The sequence below is a fragment of the Dendrobates tinctorius genome, unplaced genomic scaffold, assembly GCF_039654945.1.
Source record: "Dendrobates tinctorius isolate UK_male_01 unplaced genomic scaffold, ASM3965494v1 ptg000008l, whole genome shotgun sequence".
Lineage (NCBI taxonomy): Eukaryota > Metazoa > Chordata > Amphibia > Anura > Dendrobatidae > Dendrobates > Dendrobates tinctorius.
The window spans coordinates 67,315,181-67,332,477 of record NW_027361676.1 but is presented as its reverse complement, the minus strand read 5'-3'; the positions used below and the strand labels follow the sequence as shown (position 1 = coordinate 67,332,477).

Sequence of the window (17,297 nt, the reverse complement as noted above, 5' to 3'; positions counted from 1 at the left end):
GTCCAGGATGCCTAACTTACCAGATGCAGGAGAAGACCCGGAGGCTCTTGAAGAAATAGAGTTGCCTTCCTTCCACCGGCCACTGGCGGCCCAACGTGCTCAAGTAGTAAAAACAGGCGGTCTGGCTTGAAGGAGGTCTCCCTGAATCCATTGCCCCATCATGATTGGGCAGAAACGCAAGATAGTGACCCTGCAGTCCGCCTGGTGAAGGAGCTGCTGACACGAGCTGACTCACGTCCAGAGTCAGATGCTCCTGAAGAAACTCAGCAGTTGTGGAAGGAGAGAGGTCGGCTGTTCATTTATGAAGGGAAGCTGTGTCGGAGGAGTATCAATGCCCGCACTCATGAGCTGGTTTGGCAGGTGATAGTCACAAAGAGAGAGGCATCAATGGTCCTGGAAACATACCACAATGGAGCTGGGCACTTCGGATGGAAGAAGTTGGAAGTCTTGCTCCAGGAGAGGTTCTACTGGGCTGGTATGAGGAAAGCCATTGAGAGGTGGTACCGGGAGTGTGGACAATGTAACCTGCGCAGAAAGGATTGAAACAGCCAGAGAGCTCCTCTGCAGCCAATCATCACCAACCAGCCACTTGAGTTGGTAGCCCTGGACCATGTGAAGCTGGTTCCATGCCGGTCTGGCTACATCTATGCTCTTACCATTGTGGATCACTACTCAAGATTCCTGGTAGTTGTGCCTGTCAAAGATCAAACAGCCAGAACAGCAGCCAGAGCTTTCCTACAGCACTTCTGTAGACCACATGGATATCCTGAAAGAGTGCTTACAGATCAAGGTCCAGCTTTCTAGGCAGAAGTGTTCCAGGAATTCTGTAACTTGTATGGTTGTAAGAAGATCCGGACAACACTGTATCACCCACAGACCAATGGCATGTGCGAGAAGATGAACCAGTAGTGATTGATCTCCTGAAGACTTTGCCCTTGGAGGAGAGGAATCTGTGGCCAGAGAAGTTGCCCGATCTGGTAGACCTTTACAACCATATTCCAGTGAACGCCACCAACTGTACGCCAGCCTACTTAATGAGAGCAAGACCTGGTAAGCTGCCTATTGACTTGGACATGGGAGTCCTGACCCCTGAAGTGACGTCACCAGAGGCTGACTGGGACACAGAGAGGCAGCAACAGTACAGGAGAGTTCAAGAATGTGTGGAGAAGAGTCTAGCCCAGGCAAGACAAAAGCAGGATAAGCTTTACAATCAAAATGCACCTGCCGTTCCTTTGTTGCCGGGAGAGCAAGTCTTGAAAAGAAAGAGAAGATTGCACAAATTGGATGATCAGTGGGAAGCTGAGCCTTATACCATTCTGCCCTCAAATTTTGATAATGCTAAGGTATGCCTTGTTAGCAAAGATGGAGGAGAGACCTCAACAGCGGTATCGAGAGATCATTTGAAGTTATGCCCTGACCAGTTGAAAGAAAGAAAAGAAGAACCAGATAACATCCCACCCATAGTGGAAGAAGAGAATGTCAGCACAGTACTTGGGGAATTCCCTGCAAATTGGACTAAAGTAAACGATGCTATAGTGGTGCCAGTAATGATATTTCCCCAATTGGTAGCACAGGAGGACGTGACTGAAGAAAATCCTGAGGATCGGGAAAATCAGGCAGCAGATGCCACATCAGCAGTGGAGCCAGAGAACCCTCGCCCTGCCAGTGGTGAACCTGTTGTGCCCATGGTGAGTCTAAGAGCCCATAGGAGAATGCTACCTAGTTTACCCACACTAGAGTTACGCAAGTCTACCCGCATCACACAAGGCATACCACCCATTAGGTATCGTATATAGCAAAATAAAATTAAATTTTGAAATTGTACCTGTAAATATGTAACTGTTTTTCAAGTTTTGTGCCTACAGGTAACCTGTAAGAGTTTCCTTTCCAGTTTTGTTTTATGGACACTGAACCACAGGACTTGTGTGTGGTCAAAAACTTTATTTGTATATATTCACCATTTGCCCAGGAATGGACCATGGACATTGATGCTTGGACTTATCATCAAAGGACCATTTTTGAAGCACTTGGTTTTTGTAACTTTTTCATTTTAAATCTTGTACAATTATTATTGTTTAGCTGTATATATGTTTTCATGTTTTGTTCAGCCCAGGAGTGCTGACTTTCACTAGGGGGAATGTGGCGCCCCCAGGGGTATGGTCGCCACACTGGCTTTGCCTTCCTCCAGGGGAGGGTAATGCCAGGCTTGGAGGCAATGATGGGTCTCTCTCGCAGTCAATCCATACATGCAACACAGTTCCACTCCAGGCCAGCAGGGGGAACTCTGAACCAGGATTAAGGGGAGGAGTGCTCTCTGAGGGCCAAGAGGAATGAGTGGTCAGTTAGTCTGCGGAGGGTGAAGTGTGCAGACATGTAGAGAGAACCTGGAGGTTGAGCTGCGGAAGGCAAGCTCCCTCAGCTTGAGAACGCAAGAACTGGAGCCTGGTCTCCACGGTTGTACGGATACTAACGGTCCTACAACAGATACCAGAGGAGTAGGAGGCTGTAAATGCCCTACTCCAATCTAAGACTTGAGGCACAACAGCAGCTTGGATAGAGAGACAAGACTCAGGAGTGAGGAGTCCCCGAGATACAAGGGTGAACACACAGACACTAGTATGGCCCCCTGAGGAAGCCCACGCAAAATGTGCTTTGGGGCTGCATGGTCTGACAGTGCACAGGAACTTATATGGGTAAGAACCTCCTCTATGGCATTGAGATACTTATCCACTGATTTTTGATGTCTCCGTATGATTGCAGCAATGATGGCAGTGTTATTCTTATGTTGACTATTTATACAGCAGTCCTCAATATTGTACTACTTACACTGCAGTGGGACTACCAGATTATATATTATTATTACTACATAGTGCCCATGAGAGTTTAATTTCCCGGTCCATGCAGAATTCTGTGTTTGCCTCAGACCTTGTATTGTTCGTGTCCTTCATTTTTTTAATTCCTTTGTTCATTTAACTTCTTTCAATTATTTAATCATGATGTTATAATATTTTAATATCAATTTTTGTTCTGATATCTCTATTTATAGCCTCTCTGTTAGTAACCTGTCAGCTGCCATAAAATAGCTGACATCAACCCTATAACCATTACCCCACTTACCACTACGGGACAAGTGGGAAGAGCCAGGCAAAGTACCAAAATTGTCACATTTAATAGATGTGTCTTTTCTGGGGAGGCTGCGGGCTGCTATTTTTAGGCTGGGTGTTGATTTTTATTTCAAATAAAGAACTTTATTTTGGCTGTGTGTTTATCTCCGAACTTACTATGGGGTTAGTATTGGGTGTGTCTTATAGCTGCCTCTTCTTTACTAACCCCTGGGGTGGTTGACATCACCAAACCATACAAAGGTGACATGAAGCCCACAAATATTACCTCACTTGCCACCACCACAGGGCAAGTGGTAAGAGTGAGGTGCAACTTCAGTGATGAGCAGTGATGTCATAGAGGTCACCGCCGGAGTCTGTGTCTTTCTTTCAATGAAAGGACTTTATTCTGGCTGTGTCTTTTTTACAGTCTAAGGCTAGTTTCACACTTGCTTTTTTTTGCAGCGCGTTTTTCCCGCAAAAAAAGCATTGAAAAAACGCATACAAATGCATACAAACGCTGCGTTTTTTTCAAGCATTTTTATGCACATGCAGGAAAAAAACGCAGCGTTTTTGCGCGTTTGTATGCGTTTTTTGTGCGTTTGCGTTTTTTTTCAGATTTTGGAAAAACCCCACAAAAAAGAAAAAACAACCTTTCAACAACACACAAGACCAATGGGACTTGATTGTGGGTGTGGTATGTTAATATATAGACCCTGTCTACAGTATTCTTCACATTTGCTTGATTCTTCTCGTGACCATGGATCTGCGCTGGAAGAGTTTTCACTTCAACTTGGATTTGGACATCGCGATGGCTCAGGCGTATGCAGTTGCTTGCCATGAACAAAGGAAGAGAGAGAGGCAGCGAAGACGGCGGCGTATGTGGATACATCCGATTGTTGAACTCCGGGAGAGCCGTGGGGCATACCACACCCTCTACAGCGAGCTCCAGTCAAACCCGGAGAAATTTACAGATTATATCCGGATGTCCCACGAAAGTTTCATGGATTTGCTTGCTCGTGTCCAACAATCCATCCGGAGACAGGACACACAGCTCCGTCGTGCGATTCCTCCTGAGGAACGGCTACTGGTGACATTACGGTATGTTTTAAAAACCAAGGGGTGCGGTCTGATGTTTTTTTTTTAAATTTAGTATTCAAAACCTTGGGTAATTAGTTTTCGTGAATGTACTAATATTTTATTTTATAGTTTTTTAAAATAATATACATAAATATTAATTTTACTTCTTTGTCTGTTCACAGATTCCTGGCGACTGGAGAAACCCTATCTTCACTACACTTCCAGTACCGTATTGGAATCTCTACCTTGTCTGGAATTGTTGCTGACACCTGCCGGGCTCTCTGGAATGTTCTTTGCCCAGAATTTATGCCCCTGCCCACCGCTGAAAAGTGGATGGAAATTGCTGACAAATTCTGGACAGTATGCAATTTTCCCAACTGTTTGGGAGCTGTTGATGGTAAACACATACGGATCATCAAACCCCAAAGAACGGGATCTGAGTACTATAATTACAAAAAGTACTTTTCAATAGTACTCATTGCGATTGCGGATGCCGGATGTATGTTTGTAGCAGTGGACATTGGAGCATTTGGCCGTGGTAATGACTCACAGGCTTTTAAAAACTCAGACATGGGCCGGAGGTTGTATGGCAAACAATTTAATTTCCCTATGCCACGGCCTCTTCCTCACACCGAAGCTCCGCCACTGCCCTTTGTAATGGTTGGTGATGAGGCTTTTCAAATGTGCGGAAACTTACTGAAACCCTACTCCAGCCGGGACTTGGACCACACCAAAAAAATATTTAATTACAGGCTGACCAGGGCCAGAAGAACTGTCGAGTGTGCTTTTGGGATTCTTGTCTCCAGATGGCGAATTCTGGGCACGGCCATTAATCTTAAACTTGAAACAGTCGATGAGGTGGTGAAGGCCTGTGTGGTTCTACATAACTTTGTGATGGCTAAAGAGCACCCGACCTTTGAACTGGACGATGATGCTCCTAACCCATTGCCTGAATTCACTCAGCACACTCTCAGGTCATCCGTTGAAGTTGGCCAAATGAGGGACCAATTTGCGGCCTACTTTATTTCTGATGTAGGACGGGTGCACTGGCAAGATGAAATGGTGTAATGTTTTTGTTTGTTTATGGTAATAAAAAACCTTATTTGATACCATTACTGAGTGCACTATATTTTTTAAACTCCAATTAAATAAAAAACTTCCCATGTATAACTGAATTTTTTGATGTTCACACACCTGGGCAGGTAAATACACATATGAGTTAAAATGCAGCATTGCTAGTCTGCGTGAAATATATTGGAACGAGCAAAGCTGCAGGCCATGAATCAGGAAACCATTTTTTTTCAAGAGAAAATTGTGCAACTAGTTGAAAAAAAAGTATGTGATTTTCTCAAAACACAACCCTCAAAACCCAACCCCAATGAAAGTCCATGGGGAATACAAGTCAGCATTGAGTGGATGAATGTAATCTGCTCCATTCCAACTTACAAGTTATTACACTAGGCCTTGGAATGACTATACTAGGCCGTGGTATTTCAAATATGAGTATAGTAGGCCTTGGGCCTACTAGTATAGTCATATGTGAAATACCACGGCCTAGTATAGTCATACCAAGGCCTACTCGATTTTTGCCAACTAGGATCTTGTTTCACGAAAAACAAACGGGTGAAACTTGACAAGTTTCAACAGTTTGTTTTTCATGAAACCAGATTCTAGTTGGTAAAACTAGAGTTATTACACTAGGCCTTGTAATGACTACACTAGGCCGTGGTATTTCAAATATGAGTATAGTAGGCCTTGGGGCTAGTAGTATAGTAATATGTGAAATACCACAGCCTAGTATAGTCATACCAAGGCCTACTCGAATTTTACCAACTAGGATCTTGTTTCACGAAAAACTAACTGGTGAAACTTGACAAGTTTCAACAGTTTGTTTTTCATGAAACCAGATTCTAGTTGGTGAAACTAGAGTTATTACACTAGGCCTTGTAATGACTACACTAGGCCGTGGTATTTCAAATATGAGTATAGTAGGCCTTGGGGCTAGTAGTATAGTAATATGTGAAATACCACGGCCTAGTATAGTCATACCAAGGCCTACTCGAATTTTACCAACTAGGATCTTGTTTCACGAAAAACAAACTGGTGAAACTTGACAAGTTTCAACAGTTTGTTTTTCATGAAACCAGATTCTAGTTGGTAAAACTAGAGTTATTACACTAGGCCTTGTAATGACTACACTAGGCCGTGGTATTTCAAATATGAGTATAGTAGGCCTTGGGGCTAGTAGTATAGTAATATGTGAAATACCACGGCCTAGTATAGTCATACCAAGGCCTACTCGAATTTTACCAACTAGGATCTTGTTTCACGAAAAACAAACTGGTGAAACTTGACAAGTTTCAACAGTTTGCTTTTCATGAAACCAGATTCTAGTTGGTAAAACTAGAGTTATTACACTAGGCCTTGTAATAACTACACTAGGCCGTGGTATTTCAAATATGAGTATAGTAGGCCTTGGGGCTAGTAGTATAGTAATATGTGAAATACCACGGCCTAGTATAGTCATACCAAGGCCTACTGTAATAACTCGATTTTTAACAACTAGCATCTTGCTTCACAAAAAACAAACTGGTGAAACTAGAAAGAAACTTATTTTTAAGACAAGTTTCAACAGTTTGTTTTTCATGAAACCAGATCCAAGTTGGTAAAACTCGAGTTATTACACTAGGCCTTGGTATGACTATACTAGTCCGTGTTATTTCACATATGACTATACTAGGCCTTGGGTTGGTTTTTAACATGTATTTACCCATCAGTGTGTGTGAGCGGCGCAAACAACATTAATGAAACTTTGTAATGGTGAACCACAAATGTAAATTTATTTTTAATCACAAAAATAAAACAAAAAATTATTTTTTCCGGCGTTTGGGGGCAGATGGTTTCAATTTGGGGGTGTGCAGGGAATATGCAACACTTGCAGTTGAAGACGGTGTTTGAGGGGAAGGGGCAACAAAACTTGTGGGGGAAGGTAGTCCAGTTAAGGGAATTAAACTAGGAACACTTGGAGGAGAGGAAATCTGTTCAGGTACATTAGTTGTAATGGCATGTCGCCGTAGGCTTGTGTGCCTGGACCGACTTTGGCCCAATGCCCGCCTTGATAGATTTCGCCTTGAACTAGGGGCAAATATTGAATGTAGGTCCCCCGTCTGCTGGTGTGGCTGCTGCTGCTGCTGAGGTGGCGGCTGCTGCTGCTGAGGTGGCGGCTGCTGCTGAGGTGGCTGCTGCTGCTGCTGAGGTGGCTGCTGCTGCTGAGGTGGTTGCTGCTGCTGCTGAGGTGGCTGCTGCTGCTGAGGTGGCTGCTGCTGCTGAGGTGGCTGCTGCTGAGGTGGCTGCTGCTGCTGAGGTGGCTGCTGCTGCTGCTCTTCGTTGGCAGTGCTCGTCCTTGCAGGAGGACTGGTGGCGGCAGTGATGGTCCAGGTTTGTAGAGTGGTGGTGGCAGGGCTACTACATGTTGTTGTAGCGGCAGGGCTGTTCCATGTTTGCCTAGTGGTGGCTGAGCTCCACGCATGCATGGGAGTGGCGGTGGTGCTCCAGACAGGAGCAGCGCTTGCCATGGTGGTGTCGGTGAAGTGACCAGCTGCACTCAGACTTGTGGTGGTGTAACGGTGGGTGTCCTGGCTTTGAATAGAGGTGTCCGTGCAGTGGTATGCAGCACAAGTCGGTAGTGAGGTGAAGCGAGTCAATGGTGGCACAGGTGGAAATGACACCACTGACTGCTGACCGTACCGATTATGCTGCATAGCCTGCAAGAAAGCATTGTTGCAGGCCTGCAGCACATTCAGCTGTTGCTCAGGACTAAGGTGTTCCGCCATGCCCTTTTCAATCTTACTAAAAAAATGGTGTGCTGGTCTGTTGAGGTCGGCCTCCAGATGGTCAAGGCGCTGTTCTACAGAATTGAAGCGGTGTTCAAAGTGGTTAAAACCACGTTCCATGAGTGCAAAACCGCTTTCAACTCTGTCGGACAGTGACTTGAGGCTGGAATTAAATGTCTCGCTCAAATGCATAAACTCGGGCAAGACATTCCTGTCCAAGGCCCTCTGCCGCTGGCGGGTAGTGCCCGCATAACCAGTGGCAGAGACCTGGGACAGGGGAACACCTGATGGCCCAGCTTCCTGGTCACCAGCTGTGTGTGTGGTTGACCTGCAAGGTGCTTCCTGGCTGTCGGATGGCTGGGACGGGTCAGAGGACGTCCGAGGAAGGACCGCTCCAGGGCCAGGTTGCAGGGTGCTGCTCCAGGTGCTGTGGAAGAAAGGAAAATCATTACTACCATGCCTTTACAAGAAGCATCAGCTGTGGATTAGAAAAACACAGATTAATAAAAATAAAAACCCAAAATTTATAATACTTACGATCTCGTGGCAAGGACCGGTCTTAGGAACTGCAACGCGTGATAGTGACGGTATCTAGTTCTGGTCCTTGACGCAGATCCACTGCGAACCTGTTCATCACTGTTGAAGCGGTCCTTGATCGAACGCCAACGTGTTCGGACTTTGTCCACTGTTGATAAAAAAAAAAACAGTGCCGTCAAGGACAACAGTCACTGCGGCACAATGTAGCAATACAATACTCAAAGCAGTCACTGTAGACCCCGATGACACTGTTGGGTTTCCTGCTAGAATACACCTAGCACGAAACCCAACAGTGCCGTCAAGGACAACAGTCACTGCGGCACAATGTAGCAATACAATACTCAAAGCAGTCACTGTAGACCCCGATGACACTGTTGGGTTTCCTGCTAGAATACACCTAGCACGAAACCCAACAGTGCCGTCAAGGACAACAGTCACTGCGGCACAATGTAGCAATACAATACTCAAAGCAGTCACTGTAGATCCCGATGACACTGTTGGGTTTCCTGCTAGAATACACCTAGCACGAAACCCAACAGTGCCGTCAAGGACAACAGTCACTGCGGCACAATGTAGCAATACAATACTCAAAGCAGTCACTGTAGACCCCGATGACACTGTTGGGTTTCCTGCTAGAATACACCTAGCACGAAACCCAACAGTGCCGTCAAGGACAACAGTCACTGCGGCACAATGTAGCAATACAATACTCAAAGCAGTCACTGTAGACCCCGATGACACTGTTGGGTTTCCTGCTAGAATACACCTAGCACGAAACCCAACAGTGCCATCAAGGACAACAGTCACTGCGGCACAATGTAGCAATACAATACTCAAAGCAGTCACTGTAGACCCCGATGACACTGTTGGGTTTCCTGCTAGAATACACCTAGCACGAAACCCAACAGTGCCGTCAAGGACAACAGTCGCTGCGGCACAATGTAGCAATACAATACTCAAAGCAGTCACTGTAGACCCCGATGACACTGTTGGGTTTCCTGCTAGAATATGCCTAGCACGAAACCCAACAGTGCCGTCAAGGACAACAGTCACTGCGGCACAATACAGAGCAGGGAAATACTCACTAAACGCCTTTTTGGAGGATGCTGTGGCGCTGTCCCAGCCATCCATCAACGCTGCGGCCACCTCATTCCATAGCCGCCGGGTCACCACAATGTCCTTGTGCAGCCGGTCACGGCTGTCCCACAACGGCGAACGCTCCTGGACCAGGCTGATGAGCTGCTCATTATCCAGGTAGACGTCTTCATCCCGTTGTGGAACCTAGACAAAACACATTCATTAGAATAATCAAATTTAAATTGAATAAAAAGTTACAAAAAAAGAAACATAAAAAAGAGTAAAAATAGAAGATAAAAAATAAAGAACATTACAAATCATTTGATACATACATTCCGTATCACCACCGGGACTTGGCTTCGCTGCTCCTGCTCTTCGCCCTCACTAGTCCCGTCCGCAGAAGATGATGATGACGATGTCTTAAAAAAGTTGAAAAAAACGTAAGAGATTTGGAGAAGCAGCAGATATACTTACCAGATGCACGAAAATAATCACCTCACGGTCTGCTTGCGCCAATTCCTGCCGCGATGGGGAATACTCGGATTCTGAAGACATACTGCATGTAAAAATAATAAAAATCATTAGTACATACATAATTTAAAAGGACAGGCATATAATGTAATATACTCACATTCTTCGCTGATATAAGATGGGTTCCTTGTTGACTGTCTGCTCTTCAATCTGTCAGTGTAGTAGTGGCAGAGTTTTGGCAGGCACCTCCTTTATATAGACTTTTTTTTTTTGACTTTAGAAGATTATAACTAGGACAACAAGTGGACACCACCAAAAAAACGCAGCGCTAAAAAAACGCATACATGCGCATGCCAGTGCGCACGTATGCGCATCCATAGGCTATAATGGCCATTTTTAGCGCAAAACGTGCGCATACGTGCGCATGCGCTTTTTTGCAGGGCCAAAAAATGCAACATGCTGCGTCTGGAAAATACCAACGCACACCCCAAAAAAACGCAGCGCATGAAAATCGCATACGTGCGCATGCCAGCGCGCAGGTATGCGCACCCATGTTAAATATAGGGGAAAAAACGCATGCGCACGTATGCGTTTTTTTCCAGCGCAAAAAAACGCAAATGTGAAACCAGCCTAACTATGGTGTTAGTAATGGGGGCGTCTTACAGATGCCTCTCTACTACTAACTAGTGAACTTGATGTTAGCGGATATAAAACAGCCAACATCAAACCCACAACCATTGCACCACTTACCACTTCACCGGGACAGTACATGGCCCTTTACCAGACTGTGTGCTTTAGCTTGGCTGGTAGTCAAAAATGGGGGGAGACCCCACCCTTTTTTTTTAATGATTTAAATAATTTATTTAAATAAGTTTAAAAAACAGCATGGGACCCTTCTATTCCTGATAACCCGCTGTGATAAAACTCGCAGTTGAGGGTTACAGCCCGCAGCTGTCAATTTTGCCTGCGCTGGTTATCAAAAATAGAAGAGACCCCACTTCATTTATTTTTAGCACAGGCACCAGCTGGTGAATGCTCCCTTCAATGGCACCTGTTCTTGCTGCTATCAGAGACAGCATGCATAGGTTGATGGCAGTAATACTCACTCAACAGCTGACGCTTGTGACTGGAGGTTACCTTTTTACTGCCGGTCACAGCTGCTGGCTGACAGCATGGAAACTGGAGCTCTGTGACCGGCAGTAATGATCTTACCACTGACCAAAGCTGTCAATGTTTCTCGCGCTGTAATGCAGATAACAGCATGGGAAACACCTGTTCAGGGTGCCAAACCGGAACAGAAACACAGACTTCCTGGGGTAGTCCGTGTTCGGGGTCCATGCTCGAATACTGTTCAGGTTCGCCCATCTTTACTGTTCTGAGTAATTTTCTTTAATCTCTTCTCCATTTGATCAGATCTTTATGTATTATCTTTATGCACCCTTTGCTGCATCCCGGAATATAAATATGCAATATATCACTAATGTAGTATTGGCCACTGTATACCACATTGAAAATATAAATATATTATATATTATATAATGTAATATATGACAGAAGAAGAAACACTCCCTGGAAATGTTATTGATGTAATATGCTGCATGCTATAATAATACTGTAACTCTATGCTCAACGTCCCTGCGTGGTGTCCCGTTCTGTCACAATGCGTGAACACCAGCTTACTCACCTCCCCGACCAACAGCGCAATCTCTGGCGTGCTCCAGTCCCTGCCTTCTTCCTCATCTCTGCATGCCACACTGTGTCTTGGTGGCATTCCTAGGGCACCGGTGCACATGCTGCCCGGTTCTTAAAGAGGCAACAAACGCGCATAGTAAAAGCTCCCAGAAGGTGCTGGAAAGCATTTAGCATAATGTTCTTGCACCTGCAATGTGTCTCCCAGCCAATTGCTGGGAACCATCTTGTATAAAAGGCACCTTCCCCTACTGGGAGGTGACTGAGCAACCCATATAGTTCTGTTAGGTGGTTGATGGTAACTATATGTTGCCAGGTTCCATTCCCTAGTCTTATATTGCTCTGTATACTGAATACCCGTGTATCCGCCATAGTTGTTCTTGTATCCCTGCGACCACTTTAGTGGTGTCCATACCACATGGTTGCATCTGCGGTACCTGTCCGACACCCTGTGGGCCGAATACCCAGGCCAGGATTGTGAACTAATCCCTGTGGCCACCCTCTCTGCACAGGTTAAACCTGTCCCTATGGCCATCCTGCACGAACTTATCCCGAGAGACCATCCTGTGTGAATTTGTCCCGAGAGACTGTCCTGTCTGAAATTGCCCCAAGAGGCTGTCCTATCTGAACTTGTCCCTAGTGGCTGTCCTGCTCTGTCCATGTAGCAGAAGTAGCATCTCTGCCATTTGGGGTCAGCAGCTATGGCCAGACATCACCCTGTAGTGGTAACTGGCAACTACCTGCCGCACATGTCTGACCTCATCATTAGAGGCTCCAGCGAACACCAAGGTGGCTGCTTAGTCACGCCTCTTCAGGGTAAGTCCAGTCCATGGCACAGTGGGTCCATGAACCATGTGCACCACCTGGGAGCATCACAAATACATTCTTTATATACTGATGCTGTTTATAGAAATATACCTTGAACATGTATGTGTCACGTGGACCCGTCCTGTGTGATGCGACCAGCAGGCCGATAACTGAAACAACAAGACACGACACGTGAAACTGTCCTGTGTGACATGGCCCGCAGGCCAGTAACTGAAACAACAAGACACGGGGAAAGGGGAAACAGTTACAACGGTGGGCCCTGCGATAGGGAGCTGGGACGTGGAGACCTCCTGCACTCCCCTGAGTCAGTGTCCCTCACACTCCTAACATTCCCTAGGCCGGTTCCGCACCGGATGCCGATCAGGATACCTGTCACCCTAGCACACCCTACACCTATCCCTTGCTAGGGAGCTGGGTGGTGCAGGCACTGGCCCCACTGCTGTACAAATACACACCAGGGAAAAATACAGACAGGGAAACACCACTTAGCTTTGTGCTGTTGCTCTTGCTCCCAGCAACAGAGTCCACCACCAGAATGCAGCTCTCCTCCTGAATAGCTGCCACCAAGTTCTGTCAGAGCTGCAAGGAAATCCCCTCTGACTCCTTCCACAACAGGGCTCTGACTGAGCTGCCAGGACCTCTCTCTAGATCCTTCCTCCACCAAGAATGGTTGAAATGAACACTATCACCAACAGTGATTGCAACACCTGACACTCTTTTATAGGTAAAAGCCAGCAATCACACCTGCTTTATATCACATGCACTAAACTAAAGAAACCAGAGTGCAATGATGCTTACCACCACCGGGGCAAACTAGAACAAAAAACACCACTGTGTAATATTCCTAATGGCCACCGGGGGCAAAACCAAACTTAAGCACACAGCTTAAGGAAAAAAAAAAAAGGTTATATGTGCTTTTATCTGTCATGATCCAGCATGGATCTTGACAGTATGATAATAGGAAAATAAAATTAATGTTCAAAGAGAGACATAAAATTAGCTAAGCCCTTTAGCTGGTAGGAATTTTAGGAAGAATAAGGAAGTTGCTAGTTCTCAGGTAGTTGGAGATAGACAGTGACGAGAGTAAAGCCAGTCACAGGTATGGTGACTAAATAGACCTTTATCCGGGTGTGTAGTAAAGTAAAGATACACAGACATTTAGGTATCAAGCCAGTGACCAGATAATAACGTGGCAGTTGCTAAAAATACAGCAGGCAAGTGTGGGTGTCCAGGAGAATTCTGCATGAGAAACTAACAGGTAGGCTCAGCTTGGGACCATTTGGGGATCCTGAGATGGCACAATAGAATAAATGGACCAAGAATGTTGTGTAGTCCGGACCAGGAAGCTTTAGTGAAGAAAAACTAGAGCTTGACAGGCTGGGGCAAGGGGATTTCACCAAAGTGATCTGTGATCAGACAAAAAGCGGACATGAAAGGGAGGGTCCTGTTTAAGTGGGTTGTAAAACTGAGATGCTACTCACAAGATGTGTGCTGCCACTTGTAACCACAAAGCTTTTGCCTCTGTGTAATACGGCAGATGTAAACGTCAAGTGGTCGGAAGTATGCAAATCACATACTTGCAGTCCCATGACCGCCAGTTCTCTTCGCTAGCACTGGAACATCCTGCCAGAACGCATTGTGCACTGTAAGGATTCACAAGTCTGCCGAAATGCAGAGTGGCTACAAACTTGAGCCCCAAACCACAAAAACCCCTTCAAGAATGTATGTATTGTAAACATCAGGTTGACATGAGTTATGATAAAGATATATAGTTTTAATAATTAAAATATCAATGTTTTCACCTTCCTTTATTCAATATTGGCACCCATCTATTTTCAACGCAGACAATTGCAAAAGCTTAGCAAAATGCGATGTCTTCAAGATCCACTTTAAAGACATCTTTCAGCAGATTTAATCCTAGGCTGATAAGTAACAAGTACAGAGAATAGTTTTTCCACCGATTTGGCTTGATAATTCTTCCATTGTCAGCCAAGAAATGCCGTGACTTATTCGCCAGCTCTGTCCTGTTACATACATTCATATCATGTTACCCCTTGCATTACTTCCACAGAAAGTCTATCCTGTGTCAGGGATAACTTTACCAGAACAAATATTCTATTATACGGCTGAAAATAAGATCTTTACATAAGATGAAAGCTCAATGACCACTGAAATCCCAGGTGCGCCCAGCAGATCTGTTTAACTACAAAGTAATACGTTCTGGCTTTGTGGTTTCAAGGATGTTACAAGGAGACAAATATAGACACATTAATATAGTCACAAGCCCACACCTACTATACATAGTGTAGACAGAATATACTGTAGAGATTGCAAACGTGGATCATACGGCTCAACAAGCATTTGCTGTTTAAATACAAACTAGGCCCGTTATTGTATTTTAATGCAATGTCTTGGCAACCATAAAAACGTAATTCTGGCGTTTTGAATTTTTTTCTCGCTACGCCGTTTAGCGATCGGGTTAATGCTTTTTTTATTGATAGATCGGGTGATTCTGAACACGGTGATACCTAATATGTGTATGTGGGATTTTTTTTTTACTGCTTTACTTTGATTGGGGAGAATGGGGGGTGATTTGAACTTTTAGGTTTTTTAAAAAAATTTTATTTTTAAACATTTTATTTTTTTTTTACTTTTGGCATGCTTCAATAGCCTCCATAGGAGGCTAGAAGCTTGCGCAACCCAATCGGCTCTGCTACATATGGGCGATGAGCAGATCACTCATATGTAGCAAATTTACTCCTGTGCTCTCAGCGCCGTCCACCGGGTGGCGCTGAAAGCCATATGCCTTGAACAACCATAGAGGTCTCATAGAGACCTCTGGTTGTCCAGGCAACATGATGCCGACCCCCAATCACATGACGGGGGTCAGCGATGAGGTCATTTCCGGCCCGGTGGCTGGAAATGCTATTTAAATGCCCGCTGTCAGCTTTGACAGCGGGATTTAACTAATTAATAGGCGCGGGCGGATGGCGATTCCACTCGCGCCTATTGCGGGCACATGTCAGCTGTTCATAACAGCTGACATGTCCCGGCTTTGATGCGGGCTCAGCGCCGGAGCCCTCATCAAAGCAGGGGATATGTCTAATGACGGACTGTGTCCGTCATTGGACATTAAAGGGTTAAGCATGTGAAATGCTGCTAGATGGGGTTGAGATATGGTGATTGACTCAGCTATTGCAGAATATTCTACCTTTTTGGCTTAAAAACACCTGGGTTGCTTTCTCAGTATATCTTGGGTCATTGTCCATCTGTACTATGAAGCGTCTTCCAATTAACCTAGCTGAATTTAATTGAATCTGAACAGAAAGTATAGCCATGTAGACTTCAGAATTTATCCAGCTGCTTCTGTCTTCAGTCATATCATCAATAACCACTAGTGACCCATAGACATTTGAAGCCATGCATGTCCATGTCATCACACTTCCTCCACCATGTTTTACAGATGATGTGGTGTGCTTTAGATTATAATCAATTATGATTTGAAGCCTTCTCCATACTTCCTTCTTCCCATCATTCTGGTACAGGTTGATCTTAGTTTCATCTGTCCAAAGAATGCTTTTCTAGAACTGGGCTGGCTTCTTCAGATTTTTTTTTATCTGACCTATTTTTAAGGTTGGTTTATGGTTTGCACCTTGTGGTAAACCCTCTGTATTTGCTCTCATGAAGTCTTCTCTGTATGGTGGACTTAGATACTGAAACACCTACTTCCATGAGTGTGTTCTTCACTTAGGTGGATGTTGTTAAAGGGGTTTTCTTCACTTTGGAAATGATTCTGCATTCATCCACCCATCCATGGACATCCAGGCCTTTTTTGAGTTCCCAAGCATACCAGTGCTTTCTTTTTTTGTAGAATGTTCCAAACTAGTGATTTTGCCACTCCTAACATTTCTGCTATCTCTTTTTAGGATTTCTTCTTTTCAGCCTAATGATGGTCTGTTTTTGTTCCATTGAGAGCTCCTTTTACTGCATGTTGTGGTTTCACTGCAACAGATTCCAAATGCAAATGCAACACTTGGAATCAGCTCCAGTCCTTTTACATGCTTAATTGATGATGGATTAATTAGAGAATAGCTCTTGCAGCCCATTAAAGAGCTGTTGAGATAAATGTCAAACTACTTTTGGTTTCTTTAAAAAGTAGCAGCTACATATTAAAGAGCTTTAATTCTCCTAAACCCTTACTTCAATTAGAATGTGAATACTCTCAAATTAAAGCTGATAGTCTGCACTTTAAGCCCATATTGATTATATAACTGTATCTTGAATAGGTTTTGGTAAACAGCTAAAATGCAAAAACTTGTGTCACTGTCCAAATATTTCTGGACCTAACTATGTTCTATAGATATAAATGCATCATAGGAAGATGAAAACTTGCTTCAAAGTTATGTAGTATTTAATTCTGCTATCACTAAATCAATAAAAAAGAAAAAACATGGATCATTTTTTATTACCTTTATGTAATTACTATATTTAAAATATCAAAATTGTTTCACTTCTTTTACTAGTTTTTTTTATAATGCTAACAAATGTCATCACATCCAACGCTATGCTCAAGTTCACACCCTATTTGAAATTATGTTCACAAAACGTTTAAAAATGCAACAGAATCATGTTAAGTAGAGTTGAGCAACCTTGCCTTTTTTTGGGTCGAGTCGGGTTTCAT

General features: G+C 44.4%; 1 long non-coding RNA gene across 1 annotated transcript; it reads right to left on the bottom strand.

The window, feature by feature from the left end:
* Nucleotides 1–9,511: 9,511 nt before the first annotated feature.
* On the bottom strand, nucleotides 9,512–10,553 carry LOC141089585 (uncharacterized). Its single transcript, XR_012232332.1, has 3 exons — nucleotides 10,124–10,553; nucleotides 9,961–10,047; nucleotides 9,512–9,832 (listed from the first exon to the last, which is right to left on the bottom strand). It is a non-coding gene; the product is annotated as an uncharacterized lncRNA (long non-coding RNA).
* Between the last annotated feature and the right edge of the window lie 6,744 nt (nucleotides 10,554–17,297).